This window comes from Lepisma saccharinum, chromosome 13, assembly GCF_977018435.1.
Source record: "Lepisma saccharinum chromosome 13, izLepSacc3.1, whole genome shotgun sequence".
NCBI lineage: Eukaryota > Metazoa > Arthropoda > Insecta > Zygentoma > Lepismatidae > Lepisma > Lepisma saccharinum.
Window position 1 is genome coordinate 17,323,721 of NC_139241.1, and position 23,347 is coordinate 17,347,067.

Sequence of the window (23,347 nt, forward strand, 5' to 3'; positions counted from 1 at the left end):
CCCTCGTAAATTTTACGAGACGTTAGCTTTAACGAAACTTTTCATACACGTTAGATTTCTATGGTTAAGTATGGTACGCCTATAATAATGTGAATATCCCTGCATAAGTATGTGTGTGTTATCTTTTTACATTCCAAATTTGAAGACACACATGTAAACAGAAGTGAAAAGCAGGTCACAATTCCTACTTTATGAAACACATGCACAATGGAGAAATGAAGCCTAAGGTACTGTGACAACGCGCGGTGAGCGTGTACTGCAAGGGGAGATTGTCCCTGTGTTTCCTCTGCGACGTTGTCAGGTGGGAAGATTCCGTACTTTTCAAGTCGCAAGTTAGGCAGAGCGAGCGGGAAGAAGAGATTCCAAAAGTGTGGCAACGTCACAAAACACATCCACGGTGTCGCCGTTGCCAAACAAGCTGTAGTGGAAATTTTGCTTGAACCATCAGTGTTGCCAAACACAGTTGTTAAAAGAAGAACTACATTGGAATTAAAATGGGGTTAAGGGTTGACCTTCCACATAGTACACCCAAATGTCAACCTCACTTCCACGTTAGTACACCCTGGACTGAAGACAAACGAGGCTCTGGCGACTGACCACATGGCCAGTATAATTTTGTTTGTATTGTCCTGTTCTTTTGCCCTTATGTGTGCTGAGTGCCCCCTTACAGCCTCAGCTTTTAACAGAAGTCAGAACATTTTAAATATTTTAGTTATGCATCGTTAGAGTTGTTATTTGTAATGGTAAGGGGCTGGCCCCCGTATAATGTGACAGGAGCAAAATAGCCTAAGTGCTGATGCTCCCAAAATTTTAAATTCAAATCAAAATCAAAACGGGGTTAAGGGTTGAGCTCAAGCAGTTAACTTTGAGAAGTATACACTTGTCTCCATGTTCTACGACTAGGGATCATGTGTTCGAATCCCGTATGAGTTTATGGAGCTCCCAGACAGAAGGAGAAGCAACAGGTAATGAGCAGCACTTATAACTTTGAAACAAACGCCTAATAATAAATGAAAACTTGCGAACATTTATAAGCGAGATGACAAGGTGCACGTCTCCCGTTGCGTCGTTCTGGTCTAGTGTCGTCTCCTGGTAGCGCAGCTGCAGTGAAAGCTTGCTTATATTTTTAAGCGGTGCGTGTTGCTTGTCACATAAGTGTGAAACCCCCAGTCGCTTGTCAGTTCGGTCTGAAACCTCCATATTGAACTTTCGTGCTGAAGCGACATGACAAACTGCACGTGTCACGACCTTGTTTCCCTTACTGAGCCCTTACCATATTTCCTTGGTTTGGAGTCATGCCTGTGCGTTGAATGCTTTTTTACAGAGAGATTTCGAACTGAAGCGACAGGTATTAATAGCAAACGACTGCAGAAAATGACACTGAGATTCACACCAAAGTAACAAGCGATACGTGAGATGGGCCACTTTACTCTACAGGAAAGCATTTACTGTGAAAACCCGAACACTAGACCGAGGCGACACAATTAACGATATTGACGAAATGGCCCAGTCCATGTAACATAGAAGCGACAAGCAAGATGCGCAACTTGTCATGTTGTTTCATTCCAAAATGTTGCGTTCATTGCTTAAGGTTTGTTTCCAAGCTACTCGTTTCGCTTGTCATCTTCCGCTTCAGTCTGAAACCTCAATTCTTATTTTTTTTAATATACTAATTCATTTTTTTTATCAATTCATTTTTTTTGATCATGTCTGAAAGGAGACAAGTAACGAGTTGTTACTGATAACGTCTGAAAGCAAGTCTGAAAACTCTGCCCCTTGTTTCTCGTCGATGGAAGAAAATGAGATTTACAAATAGATTTAATTTCCAATTTGATATTGTGTTTGATTGTAGGAACAAAAGATAATAGAAAAGGACAGACCTGGCTACAAAGATTTGAGTTGGCAATATTGACAGCAGAGAAAATGGGGAATCCCATTGCCCGTGGCACAAACCTCCTGGGTTGATCGGTACCAATACATGCAAAATGAATCCAAGATTTTACACACCCATTTCCTGTTCCCAAGAGATGCGAAGACTTGAAGCTTCTTGATTTCACCTGCAGGTGGCAGAGTTTAACACACACATAAAAACACTAGTCCAACAAATAGGTACTCTTTGGTACCTTCGAAGTACTTCGCGTACAGGTTGCAAGGGGTCTCATGAGTCTCGAAAAGGCCTTTTTCTTGTTGAGATCGGCAAAAAGTCCAAACAAAAGTTTTGGTTCCATTTGGAAAGGTGTTTAAATACAGGGCTAGCATAAATGATTCATTCGTTTTGAAAAGGCTATATTTTCAAAAGTATTACACGCACACACATGAAAGATATATGAAAAGAACCACAAACTCACCAAGTTTATACACCCTCAACAAATGTTCGATATGTGCCCGTTTGCTTACACGACACACGTCCAGACGATACTCGAGCTCATTACATACATTTTGTAGCATAGTCCTGTCAATGGTCTGCACTGCAGCACTGATGCGTTCTTTGAGCTCGACTAAGGATTGCGGTAGTGGGGGTACGTAAACAAGGTCCTTAACGTACCCCCACAGGAAGAAGTCGCAGGGCATTAAATCAGGAGATCTGGGAGGCCAGGGGAACAAAGCTAGGTCATCCTCACAAATACGCCCAATCCAGCGATGCGGAAGTTCATCGTATAGGTAGTCACGAAGTGGGATATTCCAATGAGGGGGTGCCCTGTCTTGTTGGAAGACAAAATCCCTGAAGTCAGCACTGAGTTGCGGGAACAACCACAACTGCAACATATCCAGGTAACATTTACCGGTCACAGTTTGCTCAGCGAAGAAAAAAAAAACGGCCCATACATCTTTGTTTGTGACTCTGCACAGAAAACATTCACCTATGGCAAATCTCTTTCAACTGTCACGACTGCACGTGGGTTTTCCGTGCCCCAGAATCGCACATTATGGCGATTCACGTTCCCGGTTAAGTGGAACGTTGCTTCATCGCTGAATATCAACTTGGCAGCGAAATAATAGATAATAGAAAAAGATAATGATCTCGTGCTGCCACCTGGAATACACAATACAAACTTGGTGAATTTGTGGTTCTTTTCATCCATCTTTCATGTGCGTGCGTGTAATACTTTTGAAAATATAGCCTTTTCAAAACGAATGAATCATTTATGCTAGCCCTGTATACGCCGGTCCGAATAAGAATATATCTGCATACCCACACACACACACAAACCCTTACATCACTGTCACTGAAATACTAATGTAGAAAGCACATAAGGTACATAGACTATGCTTGAACTCCAATGGGAGACCAAAACGAAATTGTGCCACTCTCAGCATAAGATTTATTGTTTTACTTTACAATTTACAAAAGTGGTTCTTTAACATCCTGCTTCCTTAACTTTTATCATTTTCCCTTTGTAGGGTTAATTGTCACAGGTAAAAATACATTTCTTCACCCAAAGAGATACTCGTCAAAACATAATGTTAAACATAATAGCTAAAGAAATAAACATTAGACAAGGGGTAATGTTAAAATAATATTGTATGCTAATATAGAATGTTTATAACCAACACTCAGGCAAGTAACACTGATGTTATAGTCAAATTTCATTAACATACGCAAAGCTCTTTTTAATGAAGCTTTAAAAAAATCTTGTAAAATGAATTTCATACATACATCTTATAATTGAAATATACTAATCAAAACATCATGAGCAAACTCTACCATGTTCATAGATCTTCATGCACCTTGCAAATATTCTTATCTTTTTACCAGCGGAACAGTCTTCTTATCCCTCCATGGCGACGACGACATCTGCCATTTTGTTGCTCAATCTGTGCATAATATACAAAATACATATTACTTTAGTTTACTTACTAAGGATAATTCTAAAGAATACTTCTTGGGTAATTTTGTTTGTTTATTAAATACTGTATTCAGAGCATTAACATTGATGTTATTTGCATTCTGCTAATATGAAGATATAAGACAGCAAAATATAAACTAATTTGAATCAGCAAATTAAAGAAACACATATTTGAGCATAAAAAATACTGTGCAGATGTGCATACACCATGCGGAACAGTCCTCTTATCCCTCCATGGCGACGACGACGACGTCTGCCATTTTGTTGCTCAATCTGTGCATAATATACAAAATACATATTACCAAAAGGGACAGAAAAGTAAAATAACATAAAATAAATCAATCAGTCAGTCATTGTGACAGCAAAAAGTCTTGACTTTCTCTTGACTTCTTGATATACTGTTGATTTCTTGGCTTTTTCTTGACTTTCGTTACTTTCTTGACTGGCAGAAAGTCTCTAGAAGCTTGATATGGGCTTGCCTGAAAAGTTTGCTGCACATTCGACATATTGTAACTAGATAGCTGGGTGCAAGGTTGCAGTGAGCTGACAGCTTGTCATGCTGTAAGAGCTTCTTCATTTGACATGGTAAGTTTGCTTCAGGCTTGCAGCAAGTTTTCTGTCCTATCTGTGCAATAGTTGAAAAGTAGCAGTAAGTAATCAGATGGGGAAGCCATCACATAACACCAAGGACATTATACTTGTTGTACGGCTAGGTATCAGAGGCTTCAATGCCTACAAGAATGTAGATTTCAGTATGTTTTATGAAACAGTGTTTTGAGTTAACGATTTCTAGTGAAAAATTCAATTTCATTTTGGTTTTGTGCCTATGTAGATTTTTCAAGTTTACCAGACACCTGTGTTTGATAGGATGCTTCTAAACCACTCTTCCACCCAGTGGGGAACACTTATATGGGTCTGTGGGGCTGAAATCCCCCCAATAATTTGCCTTTTGTTATATTTTATTTTAGAAAATGAAGTCTCTTGTTTTAGCAAATGTAATTTTTCATCATTATACATCCTAAAAATTCTCACAACTTTATAACGGAGTAATTGTTAAAAGAATAATCACAAAAATTTGTTAAAATAGGATATGTTTGAGTACCCGGTATTATTTATACTATCCATGGTCAATTGCTATTATTAAAGTAAAGGATGATCGATGGGAATAAAAACTCTCAAGCAGGAGCACTGAAAATATTAGGGTGGATCAAATGCAAATGGAACAGTGGATGTATTGGGTTATATTTACGTATGTATGTGGCGACAACCCTATGTAGAGGTAGAGCAGGAGGTCAGGAAGGAAACCCCTACTGCATAATGGACTCACTCTAGATAGATATGCATATGCGGTTGGGCAGCAGTATCGTCCGAGAGGGCGAGCAGGCAGTAAAACAAACGACAAAGCCAACAGTGGAGACATCCGAGCTCTCCACCGCTGAAGAAGTCCAAGATGGTGCATGAGTAGTGACAAAGTGATCATGAAGGATCCCCTCTCCTTGAGTTCCTGGACCATGGCCAAACTATCAATGTTGTTTGTTAGTGCAGTACCCTCCATCGTTTGTGAGCAGCAATCAAGGCCAAACAGCCCGGCCTGTTGTCCTCTGGAGTGGTTTTGCTGCATGGCAATGCGCAGTCACATACGTCAGCTGTTACAAAAAAACATGTTGGCGAGTTTGGGGTGGACCGAGTTGGAACACCAACCCTATAACCCTGATCTATCGCCATGCGACTTCCGTATCTTTGGTTTGTTGAAAGGGTGCTTCCACTCGGACAATGACATCATGGACAATGTTCGCAACTGGTAAGGAAAGCAAAAGGAGTTCCACGAGCAGGGTATTCACCACTTGGTGAAACAGTGGGATAAGTGTTTGTGTATCTTTGGGGATTACGTTTGAAATAAACCTTGTTGATTTCATTCTGTGGCCCTGGTTCCATTTCCATTTGATCCACCCTCATACAAAATAGGCCAAAAAAAGTGATAAACATTGACATATATCATTTTCCCCAATTAGACACTGTAAAAGTAGTTAACTGCGAATTAACAACTCAACAACAAAATCAGGCAAAATCAGTAACTATAAAATACATGTGTTTCTTCCTTTTTAAATGTAAGCGGTTTTGAAGTGAGAAAGGCTACATATTCTGGCTAAGGGACAAAAAGGCATTTTAGAACAACTTCTCATCCTACCTATGACATGCACTATTTGCACAAAATTATAAAACAAATCTCAGGAGTTCAGCTCACACAATGTTTTTCAGAAAATTTGTTCCATAGCTTGCATCCTGTTATCAAATGCATTTCTGGTTAAGGATCAAGCCAGATACCTCTCTCAAACATGCTACCAAATAATATTTCTACATTTATTCCAATAATTTGGATCACGTCATTCGGTCATACTGAAGGGATATGGAAATGGATGAATTTCCGTCGAGTCAAACTTAAGAGTGCATGAGATAATCTCGACATGTTCATCTAAGCCCATCATGCACAAAGGGGATCTAACGGGTGAGCAAAAGGTAACTGTGCACATACACTACACTTCATTACGCAGACAAAAACTACCCTTTCTTGGTGGTTATTGGTACATAAGGACATGGACAGTTGGTTAGTAAGACACTCTTGTTGTCTGTCTCTCATTGTTATCTGTCTCTCATTGTTGTCAGTCACTCATTGTTGTTTCTTCAGTTGTTTCTTTGGAGCGTGATCTTGCAAAGAGTGGAACTGCATTAGCAATGGTTTTGTTACTCGAAGATTGTGTGTTTTTGGTTTATCAAGTCTTTCGACATGGAGTTGACTATACGGAAGAAGTGCGAAATAAGTTTATGAAAATGTTTCGTGATACAGATCCATCACATCATAATGCAGTGCGGCAGTTGATCGATAAATTTCGGAGAACGGGATAAGTGAAGAATGCGCCAAAATCAGGCAGGTCACGAGTTCTAATAGAGGACAAATTACAGGACATTTCGATTAGAATAGAGCAAAGCACAAAGAAGTCAATTCGTAAATTGTCACAGCAAGTGAGTGTGTCATAGGGCAGAGTAAGAACCACACTAAAAAATAACTTACATTTACACCCCTACAAAATAACAGTAGTGCAAAATCTTGAAGAAAGGGACCACGACAAGCATGTTGCCAGTGGTTCAGAGACTAACCATTGCTAATGCAGTTCCATGCTTTGCAAGATTACGCTCCGAAGAAACAACAATGAGTGACTGACAACAATGAGTAACTGGTAACAATGGGTGACTGACAACAATGAGTGTCTTACTAACCAACTGTCCATGTCCTTATGCACCAACATCCATCAAGAAAGGGAAGGATAGTGAAGGTGCATACTTACCTTTTGCTCACCCGGTAGTAAATGGGATGGTGGACATTGTAACGTGCATTCAATTCATATTACAATTTTGAGTGTAGTTTAGGTAGGAAGTGGGAGTTAAGATTAGAAATCTTCATCCACGTGTGAAGGTTAAAACTGGGAGATGGCGGTGGCTTAGCATGTCACTCAAAGGAAGGCCGTAGCAATGATATGAACATAGTGTCAATCATGTAAGATAATCATATGATTAAGTGCCAGTCATCTAGTGTCAATCACCAGCTATCAATCAAGTGATATAATAAGATGTCAATCATGAAGTGCCAATCATATTATGTCATCGCACTAGATGTGTCAAACATCCCCTGCAGATGTACCTAGAAGGTTAGGCATCTGTGACTGGCAAGGCCTTCCTCCTAGAATGAGAACTGTATGCAAAGATAACCACAAAACAAGAAAGAGCATACTTCTGATTGACAAGCTGAGTAATTAGGCAAGGTTCACCACAAAATACAAATAATGAAGATTTGAGAGGCAGTTGGGTTGCGCACCCCGAAACGCTGACCGAGCTGTTACAATGTTGGAAGTTCAAAGGTAAGGTTACAATCTAACTTAAGTGTCTGTTGGAGACTTAGATGCTCCCTTTTGTTATACAACTTAACTGATAAGATTGGGTTATCTGCTAGCTTAGGATCAGGGTACTAACAACAACAATATTGACTTGTTAAATATGAATAAATCTATATTGTTCCGAATTGTTAGTATCTCTAATAAAATCTTGAACTATTGCCCTCACGAAATGTTTCTCACTAGAAGAGTGGCGTTTCAACATATCAGATATACTGATTCTGTCATCATCACTAGGGGGACTGTCATTTGGAAGATCAATGTTAATATGCCTGATAATCTATCGTTTTATTAGAGACATGGAAGTCACAGTCAACAGTCCAGTCTAGACTGTACCTGTCGTGTCAACGCTTCACAAAATTATGCAGTTTCCCAAATGCAGCAATTAAAAATCCTTCTTTCTCTGCAAAAGTAGCACTTCAAGCATCATCATGGACAACTTCTTCACAGACAGAGTCATCTATATTTCAAACTTCTGGCATATTGAAAATATCTGATCCAAATCTCTCAATCCATAAATCAACTTTAATAGTTGTAGGAATAATATTCCTATATTACACAAATTAATTAATTCAGCTGTTCATTAGTTCATTATTTTACAAATTAATTAGTTCATTCCTACATTAGGTCATTAGTTTGTTCCCCGTGGATTCAATTTGCGGAATGCAAACTGTACAACACATGTGAGCGGGAATAGTTTAAAGCGCTGCCTGGCTTAAAAACTCATCCGTTTCATATATTCCCATATTTTTTGGTTGGTCTTGTTTTCTGTATTTTTGGGGAATCGCCTGTAAATGTCCACCTTGATGTGAATACGCATGAAATATCTAAGAGCGTCCGTGCATTCACGAAAAAAAAATTGTCTGTTGTTTGCGTCGTGAATGGCTGAAGCATATATGATTTATGTTTGCGACCTTTGCCGGTTCCAGAACTAGTATGGCATGGATTTTAATTAAGATGCTATCTCGTCAACCACAGCTTGAAATTGAGGTATTTTTGCTGAGATCGGCAATTCTATGTTGTCTACTACAATGTTCGCGTAAGACATTAGGCTGTGATGGACAATCCACTTACTATGATGCTACTGATAAATGATAATGATTAATATAGATAAGGCATAACCCGTATTACACACTTGATGGTTTAAACCAGTTATTTAATACTCATTCACTTGAACAAGCAAGTGTAGATTTGCAGGAGAAGGGTTGATTTTTTTTAAAGTAATGTGTGCAGTGGCAAAAAATGCTGTAAGGCAATCAATGTCGAAGGCAAAGGCTCAGTTATAAATGCTTGGAATTCTAATCCATACCTTCCAATATCTAATGTTGTGGTTTGCTCGGTTTCCAATTATGTATCGAGACCAAAGTGAAACTTAATAATGCAATTGAAGGAAGAGGAGAATGTTCTAGAGGCATTTTTATAAACGTTAAAATGTGTGCGAATTAGAGGCAATACTTTGTTTGTGGGCAGGAAGTTGATAAGAGGAGGCGTCGGCTGCAGTCCGAGGACGAGGAAAGAGTGTGAATGCGGTACTGGGACACCGTTGCCTCCCGTTTTCAAGAGCGGATGCAGAGAACGAATGAGTTATATGCTGGTGGGTTCCGTTTGTTCATCCGTTCTCTTATATGGGGCTATTCACAATAAAATAAACGAATTTGTAAGGGAAGAAATAGGTGATACAAGCAATAAGCCAGGAGAGATTGGGTTGAATGGACATTTCCACTCAATTTTTTTAAAAGCAATTTTAAAAACTACACCCTGAGAAAATGACCTCTGCAATTTTTCGCGTTTCTCTGCGTTCATTTTAAGGGGAAAACCAGACTTCCAAAGTTGCAAGACTAGCGTTGCGCTGAAAAACACGCCCCGCCATGTTAATACATCACTACTCAGAGAGAGTTCGTTTGTCGTCTGCTTCAAGCATCCAGTTTACTGGGGTAGCCCACGGAGAGCCAACATGTACAGCAGTTTTGCAAATCTGTGTAGAGTTAAATAATGGAAGAAGGAACAATAATGGAAGGGAAAGCTATGCTTCATAATGGTCATTCTTCTATTAAATATCCCTGCTGCTCACGTGAAATATAAACAATAGAGTTCTGCTGCATGCGTTTTTTCATCAAGTCACGAGAAAACTATTTCTTATAAAATTGGTTATTGACCAAATTTTTAAAAACATATTATAAACTTATATTTATCGAAATTTACCATAAACCATGTAGTGCAAAATAAGAATTTTCACATTCTTCACTTTACTTATAACGCCTATTTTTACTTTCTTTTCCATAAAGCAATTTCAGTCTGTGTTTCATTTCTGTTACGCAAATTATGGTAAAACATTTTTGTGCAGATAAGAGAAAATACACTGAGAAGATTACATCAGTTGCACAGTACATTTCAAAGCTAAGTTTATGTGTAATTATTACAAGGAAATAATGTATATAACATTATATCACCTACTGAAATATATTTTGAATTCTGTACTGCGAAAAAAGCTGCCTCATCTCTTTCCCCGAATGCATTAATTAATTGGTTCACAACCTCATCACAAGGGATCCTATCGAGACGAGACATGGCAGTCTTGGTTTCGTTCTCGTTGAGAGTTGTAAATGTCTGTCTCGTATTTATTTGTAAATGCCTCGTTGACAGTCTCATCTCGGTTTCGAAGGGCAATTCTAGTTCTTGTCTCAAGTCTTGAAAAAGATAGAATTGACAACTTATGCAAAGGCTTATTGTACAAACTTTCACAGTGTATAGTGATCATAAAGACAAAACAACTTTTCTTAATTACTTTTTTTTTTGTTTGACTCCTCGTTTCAACACTACTAGCCTTCTAAAACTGGATATTATCCTGCTTATACGTGTATATGCAAACCAAACTGCCAATTCAGAATTACCACGAATGAACTGGCGTTGTAATTATTATACACAAAATTCATAATTTAACTGAGGAACTCACATGCTTTACTCTCGAGCTGGGCATGACTGTTCCTTTGTGAATGTCCTTTCATTGAAATGGAAGTTGTTTGCTGGAGGAGGAGAGATTTGCTCGAGCCTTTGGGGACAGTAGGCCTAAGGGGATACTTCTATTGTTAACGTTAGTGTTGCTCACGAGACGAGACATTTCCCGTCTCATCTCATAAAAGGAGACGGGAAAAGCGAATGTTTCGAAATGAGACGGGACAGACCAAAGTTTCGGCTCGTCTAGTGGGCATGTTGGGTGACACTTAGATTGTGCTGGTTGGTGTTGGTGGCAGTGGGGGTGGGGCAGTTTCTCCTGCACCCCGACTTCGAATACTGCTCCTAGTCATTGTCGCAATTAGCCAAAAGTGGGAAGAAATGTGATATTAGAGAAAATACATACTAACCATTAAACAATATGACGGGATAGCGACGTGAAAGTAGGATAAATACATAAATTTGCCATAGGAAATTTAAAAACTATGCATACTTTTTTTTCCCCATATCACCTCTTATATTGAAGAAATTGGCATGTAAACCCGAGTGTTCTAAATGCAGGGTGCGAAATCCATGGGGGAATTTCCCCCCACCAATGATCTTGTCCTGAAATTTCCCCCTACCAATCTCTTCCAGGGAGGAGAGTTTTTGTTTTAACAAGAAACATAAACAATTATTTTGGGATTCGAATATATTTGACTGGAATAATATCGAAAACGTACAAAAAGAACTGACAACAAAGAGCCTCATCTCTAAGGACACTGAACACCGCTATCCCCAGAATACAGAAATAAGACCGACTTGTTATTTCTTCTCCATTTCTCATCGGCTTTCGTTAGCAACCGCGAAGTATGTACAACCTTAGTGACAATGAAGTTCGACCAGTCACAAATATAGGAGTGCGTTGTGAAAGAAGGAGAACACATGCATATACTGAACATATTTTATTCAGCAGGCTACATGGAACAAAGGAAAACATAAATTTCCGCTGCAACGCAGCAATGTATGGTGTGCACACAAAATAAAACATTTTCGTCCATCTACACGTGACATTGAAGTTCGACCACTGTTAGAGGGGATCCTGTTTACCATGTTGTGACGCCACCCCGTCGGCGAATAACTGTGGCAATGCATCGGGGCATGCTGCGGACGAGTCGTTCAAGGTATTCCACATCGATGTGGTGCCATTCCTCCTGCAGGCAGGCGATAAGAGCAGCCACTGTCGTGGGTCCCCTCTGTTGCACACGTCGCTTAAGAACACACCACACATTCTCAATGGGCGAGAGGTCGGGACTCGATGGTGGCCATGGCAGAGTTCGCACGTGATGGCGAGTCAACCATTCTCTTGTCAGCCGCGCTGTATGAGGCCTGGCATTGTCGTGTTGAAAGATGAGACGCCGCCTGTGGAACAGGTGCCTTCGCACTGTGGGAAGATGCCGCTCCAGTATGCGTGTATAGGCGTGTGCATTCACAATGCCCTCACAGACGTGTAGTGGGCCAACCCTAGATGCCGTCATGCATCCCCATACCATCACTGACGCAGGTTTCTGTACCCGACGTGCATAACATTTTGCTTCATTCTTGATTGATTGATTGATTTGCTGTTTTAAGTCCACTTTATGCACAGTAAGGCTAATCGGGACTGGAGCTACAGTTTAAAGTGGAATCCGAACCACTATGTGCCTCCACCGGGTATCGAACCCGGGACCCCTTGATTACAAGGCAACGATGCTACCAATGCGCCATCGGGGAGGCACTTTTGCTTCATTCTGTTCCTCCTTCCGACAAATGACTGTTTTCCGTATTTTCCCATACACAACATTGAAAATGGATTCGTCCATCCACAAAACCCTGTTCCACTGCCAAAATGTCCATCACCCGTACATTCGTGCCCACCGTAGTCGATTGCCTTTGTTCAACATGGAAAGGAAGGGTTTACGTTTCGCCTTGTACACTCGGTAACCGCATCGCTGTAGGTAACGGCGAATGGTTCTGGTTGACACTTCAATGTGAAAGCGTTCTCGAGTCCACAGTCGTAATTCGGCCACAGAAACATGATTGTTGGTCTGCATATAGTGCCTAAATATCCGTAGGTCACGAACGCTCAGCAGGCGTTTTCGACCGGGGGCCTTACCTGGCTCTGTAGTACCCGTATTTTGGTGGTGTTTGATGATGCAGTGGACGGTTGACTTGGGTAAGTTCAGTTGGCGCCCTATTTCCCGTTCACTGAGTCCATCCCGTTGCAACTCCACCACTTTTCTCCTCACGGTGTTGTCAATAGGGTTGCCCCTGGCCATGGTGATGATGCACTGCGGTTCCCCGGTGCACAGCACGCGCTTATATACGGCGGACTTACTTATCGTGTCCGTGACGTCATGCTTCCGTCGAATGCACCACTATCTGGAATTTTCCGTATGGGTCTGGTGCCTGGTCGAAGTTCAATGTCACGCGTATAGTTCCCCGTTTACGTTCTTTACGTGACCTTGGGTGCAACATGCTGGGATCACGATTCTTGCCTGCTAACACGCCTCCTCTTACACACATGCGTCACTTCTGTGGGTCACCCATTCCGCCGCCTATGCCTCTGTGCATTTAATCACGTATTCCTTTCTGGTCGAACTTCATTGTCACCAAGGTAGTAAATATATTAATAAAACACGTATTACCATTTATATGTGGATTTTATAAAGGAAACTATGATCTTCTCTTAATGTGTCTTAATTTTTGTCCCTCCCTCCTTAGGCAAATCATTGTTTATAACATCAGTAGTAGCTACATTAAAATCTTCAATTTGCAATTACATTTTGAATGAAGGACTGTCGATATAATATATTGTATAATTTAATTTCATTATTTAATAATTTACACTTATTTATAGACATTATACAGTGTGTCCGAGAAAAAAATATACCAATAAAGAATTTAAATAACTCAACAATCGTTATCGACAGAAATGTCAAATATCGTTTATTTGGAAGAGAAAATCATAGATTTTTTTTAACCAAAGAACAAGAAAAATATTTCACCTTAGTAGATCTCAATGTGTGCTCCTTTGGTGGCGCGACAAACATCAAGGCGGTACTCAACCTCCATCCAAGTGTTCTTCAACATCTGATGAGTGAGGGAGCCACATGCATCGATAATTCTTTCACAGAGATCATTGAGGTCTTGCACAGGTGTTTGGTAAACCATAGTCTTCACATAACCCCAAAGGAAAAAGTCCAAAGTAGACAAGTCTGGTGACCGTGGTGGCCATTTAATGGGTCCACCCCTTCCATTCCAATTACCAGCGAAGGAAGTTAGTAACACAACGGGCATAATGTGGGGGGGGGGGGCATCCTGCTGAAACATGTACCCATGAGGTATACAAGGTACGGCATACTGTTGCAACATTTGCAGGTAACTTGCATCTGTAACTGAAGCTTCCTCAAAGAAAAAGTGCCCAATTACGGAATCTCGTGTCAAACCACACTACACATACAACTTGGGGCTGGTGCGTTCATGTTCAACAACTGATGCGGATTCTGCTTACCCCATATTCTACAGTTATGCCTATGCACTTTTCCGCAAATGTGGAAGGTAGCCTCATCTGAAAATGTTACGCGTGTCAGGAATTCATTGTCATCATAAATGCGTGATAGCACTTCACTAGCATAATCAAACCTAGCAGGTTTATCACTGCACTTTAGTTTCTGAAAAAGCTGTAACTTGTAGGCTCTAAGCCTTAACCTTTTGTGTACGATATCATGCACAGTAGAACGTGGAATTTGAAGTTGAGAACTAGCACGTCTCGCAGATTTATGCGGGCTTCTCTGGAAAGCTTCCTGAACTGCAACAACTTTATCCTCGCTCACACGCTTCCGACCACTACCGTTCTTCCTCAACGAAGATCCTGTTTCCAGCAATTGTTTATGCCATTTAACAATGTAATGACGTTCTGGTGCTTCCTGTCCATATTGCTGCCAGAATCTTCTTTGTACCATTACAGGAGACTTTAATTCTGCAAACCAAAAGCAGCACTCAACTTTCTGATGAACAGTAAACGGCGCCATTGTACAGACTACTCACGAACAAAGCCACGCATGCGCTTAATTATGTTACGATTTTTTTCCTTCTGGTGGTAAAAAAAAATCATTTCTTCCCTCTTCCAAATAAACGTTATTTGACATTTCTATCGTTAACGATTGTTGAGTTATTTAAATTCTTTATTGGTATATTTTTTCTCGGGCACACTGTATATACATGTGTGTGTGTGTGTGTGTGTGTGTGCATATATACGTGTGTGACTGTCTGCTGCTTCCCCCCACCAATCTGCAGTGATTTCGCACCCTGTCTAAATGTATTGTTATTTTAAAAATTGTGAAGAAAATATGACGAAAAGAATTGTAATTCCAGAAAAGACATTTTTGTAACAATAATTTCTTGCCAGTCAGAACCTATGTATTGGCAATGAACAAGGCTGTTCACGTGTTCAGCCATTGAATGTTACCTTACCAGTATTGCTTTGTCAGCCTAATGAAAACCCTCTACCGAGTGGCTGAATTATAGTAAATACTGCTATACTGTTAAGGTATAATTCATATCCAACAAATGGAGCACACATTATTTTTGCACTGGAAGTTATAACAAGATACTTGTTTTACGCAGTAAGAAATGACTGTCGCTTGCACGGCCCCCCATGCTAGTTTGTGGGATGAGCAGAAGCCCTGCCTGCATGCATTTCTAAAGGATGACATCAGGCTTGTCTAGTCTATGTAGAGGACGTTTTCAAATCTGTGACGTAGGAGGTGAATTTCAGCAGCGTTTGAAGGCGTGTATCTCGAGAACCAAAACAAATTTCGCCAAGATATTTTGCACATTTCAGTTTGGTGTCATTATCAGTAAAATGAACATATTTAAAACGTTTTTCATGTCATAGTGGAAATGTCCATTTGTAGTCCCTTCATACAGTAGAGTGTACACTTCTTTCTAATCCGTATTGTGTGGCCCATGAGGCCCAAAAATTATTTCATCTTGATATGTTAACTCGGATGATTTTAATATGGCATTCGAATTTTCCGCGCATATTATCCGAAGAACCTTTCTTTTTGGCTGGCATGTAAACCATAACTAAGTCATTATCCTGGTAAGAGGGGGTTGCTCTAGTTCCATCAAAGCGTGGCTTGCTCTGTTGGTGCATCTTTTCATGCATTTCCCTTCTGATTTCATTAACTAAATTCAGATGTTCATGAAATTTTTCGGAAAAAGGGTCTATGGGGTTTGCATTCAAACCTATTTCTAGTGACAACTAGGGTTTCCGTCCAAACAATATTTCATAGAGGGACATGCCTATACTTTTTTAGGGGACTGCAATTATAAGCGAAAACACAGAGATTTAGATATGATACCCAATCGCCTTGCTTTCTTTTAACGTATTTGCTAATCATGGTGGTTCTAGGGTGATTTAATTTCTCAGCGTTACCGATTGTTCATGGGTGATATCCGCTCGTATTTATAGTACATTGGAGTACATTTTCTGCTAGGGCTGCTTGATGCATGGACCCATGGTCATTGAATATGGTGTTAATCGGGCCGTACACAGTAGAACAACACACAGGAACAACAGGATCTTTATTTTATGTACAAAGGGTTTCTTATAAGATTCTCTGTCTACTTGTCATATTGCCCTACCATGTGGCCTTCCGAGAGTTTCCTTATCACTGTGACTATTTTCACGTTAGTTCATTTATTGGCACGTGCACTCACTAGGTCAGTTTTCAAGTTTTTAGTTTTTAGTTTTCTTGGCAGCTGTCAGGCAACGCCGAACTTTGGAATGCTTCCAATGTCACACGTGTCATTGAGACCTTGGCCTCAGCCAAGTCTTGGCATTATAATGATAAGTCACAGAATCCTTTCTCCTAGCTGTCAACACTTCCTATTTACGACATTTCACACTGCAGAGCAGCTGATACGAGACAGGTGTAGATTACGTCAATTCTTGTTAAGTATTGGAAGAGTTAGTTTCCTGCTGGCATCGAGCTAACCGTTAGTTGTTACTCATGTGATTGGTACAAATATAACAGGTGGAAACAGACGATAAGCTAAAAGTGCACAAAAGCTTCATTTATGCCAAATTGTCGATGCAAACATAGAACTTCTTAGGGTACAGTATATTTCATATTTGTATTGCACACTTCTGTCTAGTCTTTGCATATTCATATTCATATTCTTTATTTCCGTTGACCCATGTCCATAGGTATGGAAATCGTCATATAACAATACATACAGTAATAAAATATTAATACAATTTTAGACAAGGATTACAGTAATGATTTTAAAAACTACTACATGATGGAAATCCAAATACACTAATAAAATATTAATACAATTATAGACAAGATATACTAATAATTAATCATTTGTAAGATGTATCTCTAGTATTTATAATTGTATTGATGAAATAAATCATTCTATAATGTTAGACGTCCACAAGTAAACAATCCGAACAAAACGAAGCATGTTTATTGATGAAAAAGTAGCAAATTTTTGTTGTGCTCAAATTATTTCTCCCTCCCCACAGATATGTACATAATAAATATTACATTTACTAATTACTTATAAGATGTTTCAAGGATCGTGTATCACTCAAAATATTTATCTCCGAACATTGCCTGATTCACAGTATCCCAAATTTCGAGAAAAAAAAATATGACATAAATACCACAACTTGGCATTTTAAGGTTAAAAACATGTGATGAAACAGGCGGCCACTTATTTGTTACGACCATAAAATTGGGTTTGAACATCGAAGAAGAAAATCAATAAATATGAAGTAGGAAATGATTTACAGATCTTTACACACACACACACACACACACTGGTACGCATAATGTACATTGAGACGGTGAGTCAAAAGTCATAGGTCACCCTTTTATTCCAAAAAAGGAATAGAAAATCAAATGTCTGAGAACCGGAGTTAAAAGCGGATTTCTAGTTATGGAGCATTTCCCATTATTGTTAAAAAAAATATATATTTCTGTTTGACATCAAGGATTATATTTTCGGTTATTATCTCTCTATTTCAACAATAGAAGTTAACGTCAGGATAGTTATTAAAAACTCGAAATTTGAACTCCCGTATTTAGTGGTCAAACAGCATGCAAAAAAAAAAAGCATTATATACGTAAGCTTTCCCTCTACTTGAAGATGCATTATTACTGCAAGGCGGCTTAGAAGAGTAAATGGCATTTATTTTTATGTTTCTTTACTAATGAAGAAACGAATGGTAAACCCGTTCTATCTGATGTAAAACATGTTCAATCCACACTTACGTATTCATTCTCAGGAACAACTTGGGAGTTAAATTTAGGAGCAGACTCCCCGATTTAGATAACCATGAAACTTTATCTCTTACTCATGTTATACAAGAGATACAAGATGCAACGAGGCAACAAATTCGAATTGTTGAATTGGATGATGGTTGGGAAAACAAATTTCAGAAACTATAAAAGTGTTCTATGACCATTATGGTAATGTTATTTCAAACAAAGGAACTGATGATTTGAATGCAGATAACTAACTAACTAACTCCCTAGCATTCTTAAACCCGAAGGTTCATGGCTGCAGCAATACAGGCCTTCCATTTTTCCCTATCTTGAGCAAGTTCTATATACTCTTTTCCATCCCTACCGATTTCCCTTAGGTCCATCTCAACGTTGTCCCTCCATCTTCGTCTTGGCCTTCCTACAGGTCTCTTACCATCAGGTTTCCCAACAACAATCCTGTAAACTCCTCTTTCCTCTCCCATTTGTGCCACATGGCCTGCCCACCTAAGTTTTCTTGATTTAATTATTCTAATAATATCTGGACATGAATACAAATTATGTAGTTCTAAATTATGTAACCTCCTCCATTCACCTGTCTCCTCATCCCTTTTAGGTCAATAGATTTTCCTAAGGATCTTATTTTCAAATACTCTCAATTTATGTTCCTCTTTCAATGTAAGGGACCAAGTTTCACATCCATATAATACTACAGGCAAAATTACTGTTTTGTATATTTTAACTTTTAGTTTCTTAGATATTAAACGAGAAGACAAAAGTTTATGAAGAGAGAAGTAACATGTATTTCCTGAATTAAGCCTACTTTTTATTTCCTCTTTAATATAATTTTCATTTGTTAATATTACTCCTAAGTATTTGAATTTGGAAACTGGTTCAAACGAGTTGTTATCAATAATTAGATTTTGATTATTACCTAACACTTGGTTTCGGCCTGTAAGCATATATTTAGTTTTCTCTTTGTTAACTTCCAAACCCATCTCTTTAGCAGTTTTGAAAAATATTTTAGCATTATTCTTAATTGTATTCACATCATCCCCCAGTAAGTCTACATCATCTGCATATGCTAACAACTGAGTAACACCATTTAATTTTAGTCCTTTAGTTTCTTTTACCTTCCTAACAGCATGTTCTAAGGCAAAATTAAAGAGCAATGGAGATAATGCATCTCCTTGTTTTAACCCATCATGAATTGTAAATTTGTCAGACGTATTAAAACCCACACGAATTTTACTTTCTGTTTCACCGGTGCATATTTTTATCATACTAACAACATAGACGTCCGCAGGATTTTTTCCAGGAAGGGGCAAGCAAGGTATTTTTTCCAGGGGGGCAAAGGACACATATTTTCCTCCAAAATAATGATGCCCTCTCAAAAAACACTATTTCAGTCTGAAATTATCATGTTTCTTCAACGAATTTTTAATAATTAACATAAATTACTGTGATTGGAATGAAATTATGTGTGAAATATATAATTTTTAGGTACATATTCATTTTCCAGGGGGGGCCGTGGCCCCCCCTTGCCGCCCTTCCGGACGCCCATGACTAACAAGCTTTTTAAGTATTCCAAACTCTACTAACATATTATATAATTTTACTCTTTTGACCGAATCATATGCTTTTTTGAAATCAATGAATAGCTGATGGACTTTTTGATTATATTCCCACTTTTTTTCAAGTGTCTGTCTGATGTGAAAAATTTGATCTGTAGTTGATCTGTTACGTTTAAATCCACATTGATAATCACCTATAATTTCATTAGCATATGGGGTTAGTCTTGTTAAAAGAATGTTAGATAATATTTTATATGTTGTTGAGAGTAGAGTAATTCCACGGTAATTATTGCAGTTCATTTTATCACCTTTTTTAAACACAGAAACAATTATGGATTCTTTCCAATGTTGAGAGATTTCTTCTTTATTCCATATTAAACAAATTAATTTATGAATTTGACATATTAATGAATTTCCAAAATATTTAATTAACTCAGCTGGTATTAAATCAATGCCAGGTGCTTTGTTATTCTTTAGCCTTTTAATAGCATCTTTAACTTCAGTCAAGTTAGGTTCTGGAACTAAAGGTTCTGCTGTGTGGACTTCATTTACTTCTGATTTATCTCCTACATGGACATTTAAAAGGTTATTAAAGTAGTTCTTCCATCTATTTAGAATATCGCTTGGGTCAGCTAGAAAATCACCGTCTTTATCTTTTATCAAGTTTACTTTAGGTTGCCACCCCTTTCTAAATTCATTTACACCTTTATATAGATATCTGATATTTTTGTTTTTGCTGTTTGTTTCAATTTCGTTAATTTTGCTTTTCAAGTAATCTCTTTTTATACTTCTAAACGTGCGGTTAACTTCTCGCTTTATTCTATTATAATTGCTTAAATTTGTATCAGAGTTATTTAACCACCTAAGTCTAGCCTGATTTCTTATTTCTATTAGATTATGACATTCATTATCGAACCATGGCTTACTTTTTCTCGGTTTATGGTATCCTATACTTTCTTTAGCTGCTGATTCTATTGCATTACGTATGTGCTCCCAATTCTTATTTACGTCTGTTTCATTTATATTTTCATCATCATTTAAATCCTGCAAAACATCAAATCTATTTGACAGTTTAATTTGGTAATCTTTCTTAATTCTTTCATCAGTAAACTTTCCTGTATCAAATTTTAGAACTTTTAGATTTTGTTGCTTATGATTTATCACTGAGAGTCTTTCTCTTAATTTAGCAATTACTAAATAATGGTCACTGGCACAGTCAGCACCTCTATGTGTACGAACGTCAATTATACTAGTATGCCTTCTCTTATCAATGAGAATATGATCTATCTGATTTTGAGTTTTACCATCTGGAGAAGACCAGGTATATTTATGGATATCTTTATGTTTAAAAGTGGTACTTTTCACAATTAAATTCTTTGAGGTTGCAAAAGTAATCAATCTTATACCATTATCATTACTTAATTCATGAAGACTTTCTTTACCAATCGTGGGTTTAAATGTCTCTTCTTTGCCAATCTGTGCATTACAGTCACCTAACAGAATTTTCATATCATACTGAGAAATTTTATCAAAGACCTGTTCTAACTCTGTATAAAAATCATCTTTAGTATTATCATCTTTATCTTCCGTTGGTGCATGTATGTTTATTAAAATAATTTTACACCACCTACCCTGTAAAACTGCATATGATATCCTATCATTAATAAATTCTACTGTTTTAAGAGCCAAGCTAATTATATTATTTATGAAAAAGCCTGTTCCAAAATTATGATTTTCAGCACCACCATAGAAAAAAGTATAATATTTAGTTTTACAATTCCCTTCTCCTGGCCACCTAACTTCCTGGACAGCTACTACATCTAATTTATACTTAACTATCTCATTAACTGTACACTGAAATGCCCCAGGCCGGTAAAGGCTCAGAACATTCCAGGTGCCTAATTTAATATCCTTATTCCTAACGTAGATCTTATCCTTAGTCCAGGGACCTCCCAAAGTAGTCCCCACCCGGAGATCCGAACGGGGGACTATTTTACCTCCGGAATATTTTACCTTGGGAACATCCATGGCCTTATATTGCTGTTTCTTGACATTTTGTTTTTACAGTGCAGAGTTGTCAGCTCTACGCCAAACCCCCAATATGAATGGAGGAACTACTACACAAGACAAACATAAACACATTAGACAGCACAATTACTACACAAGACGAACACAAACACATTAGACAGCACAACTACTACACAATACACACACAAACACATCACAACTATAAGACACTAGAAACTGTGTCACATATATTTTTAAAAAATTGAAAGTTGACTGGCATTTCATCATGTTATGCAGTGATCGACAATCTTGAGACAAGGTAAGGCAATATTATTTTATTCAGAAAATTGTTGAGTAATTCTCTGAATGTAAATGACAATGGTTCTTCATTAGCATACAATGTTAATTGGACATTATCCATTGTCAAGTGCTTTAAACTATACTTATTTTACCACTATGTTTCGAGAGAGCATATTATCTTTTCTGCTCTTCAGGTGAACAAATTTCTTTTTGCCTGTTATACAGGTCTAACTTTTGACAGACCAGTGATTTTACTAAAAATCCGGTACACTAACCAACTACTTCATGATTAACAGAACAACAAATTAACAGACACACAAATACAAAATACAGGGTGCGGCAGAAATATTGAGACAATTTAAATTTGCAAAATCTATATTACACTTCAGAATAATAGCGAAAACACTTACATGACTGGAAAGTACATACAATATATGTCTCGTATATTGGATAGGTAAATTTCCGATACTGATAGAGTAGCGATTAATCTGTCCTATCCCTATTATGTACAATTTGAGAACCCACACCAATTTTTCTAATTAGTTCTTATTGTGTCACACTAATACAATTTTGAACTAATGTCTGCATGCTGATAAAATTCAATTTTAAAATTTCTAGGTAGTACATATCCTGTGTGTGTCAAGGTTCAATGCACGGTGGAGACACATTGCACAGTGGTTCGGATCCCACTTTAAACTATAGGTTCATTCCCAATTAGCCTATCTACATAAAGTGGACTCAAAACAATTCAAAATACCAAAAACTCAGAGAGACCGAAATCGAGCTTGCATTTCTGTGAAATGAAAAACAGAAATTTTGACAATTTTCTAAAGTTTAATTAACGTAAATTTAAATATATACAAGCCGTATCTGAATGTTCGTTTATCTAATTATCGGGTCAAAACTCTAATTTTGTGATGTTGGAAATATCTAATGTTTGTACCTGGATGATTTACATTTCAATGAATTACATCTGGAGTGCGCTTGTCACAAGGTAGACTCGCGTTACCCCCAAGAAACGTCGTAACGCCAGGCGCACCGCAATTACTTCAAAAGAACATCCAGTACAAACTACCGTCTACCTGTAAATCGGACACCTAGGCATTTATCGAATGCAGATAAATTTTATAAAAATATCCTAACTCATTACCATCTTATAACACTTCTGTGTGCTGATTATAAAATATTTTCTCGGTGTATGTTGCAATGCCTGACACCCTATGCTACAGATTTAGTTGGTAAAATGCAATATTTTTGTGGTGCAAACCAAAATATCTATGGTATGTTGCAAGCACTCTGTGAAGTATTTGTTAGTACAAATTCAAATACTACAAACATAATTAATGCAATTTTAATTGTGGACTTCAAATTTGCTTTCGACTTTATTAACCATCAATATATGATCAATGTTTTTGGCA

At 38.1% G+C, this 23,347-nt stretch overlaps 1 long non-coding RNA gene across 1 annotated transcript in view; it reads right to left on the reverse strand.

The window, feature by feature from the left end:
* Positions 1-3,300: 3,300 nt before the first annotated feature.
* LOC145996884 (uncharacterized) overlaps positions 3,301-23,347 on the reverse strand; it is a 128,573-nt gene continuing 108,526 nt past the window's right edge. The window contains exon 4 of the long non-coding RNA XR_014442824.1: positions 3,301-3,816. This is a non-coding gene — a long non-coding RNA (uncharacterized LOC145996884). The remainder of the gene's footprint in view (positions 3,817-23,347) is intronic.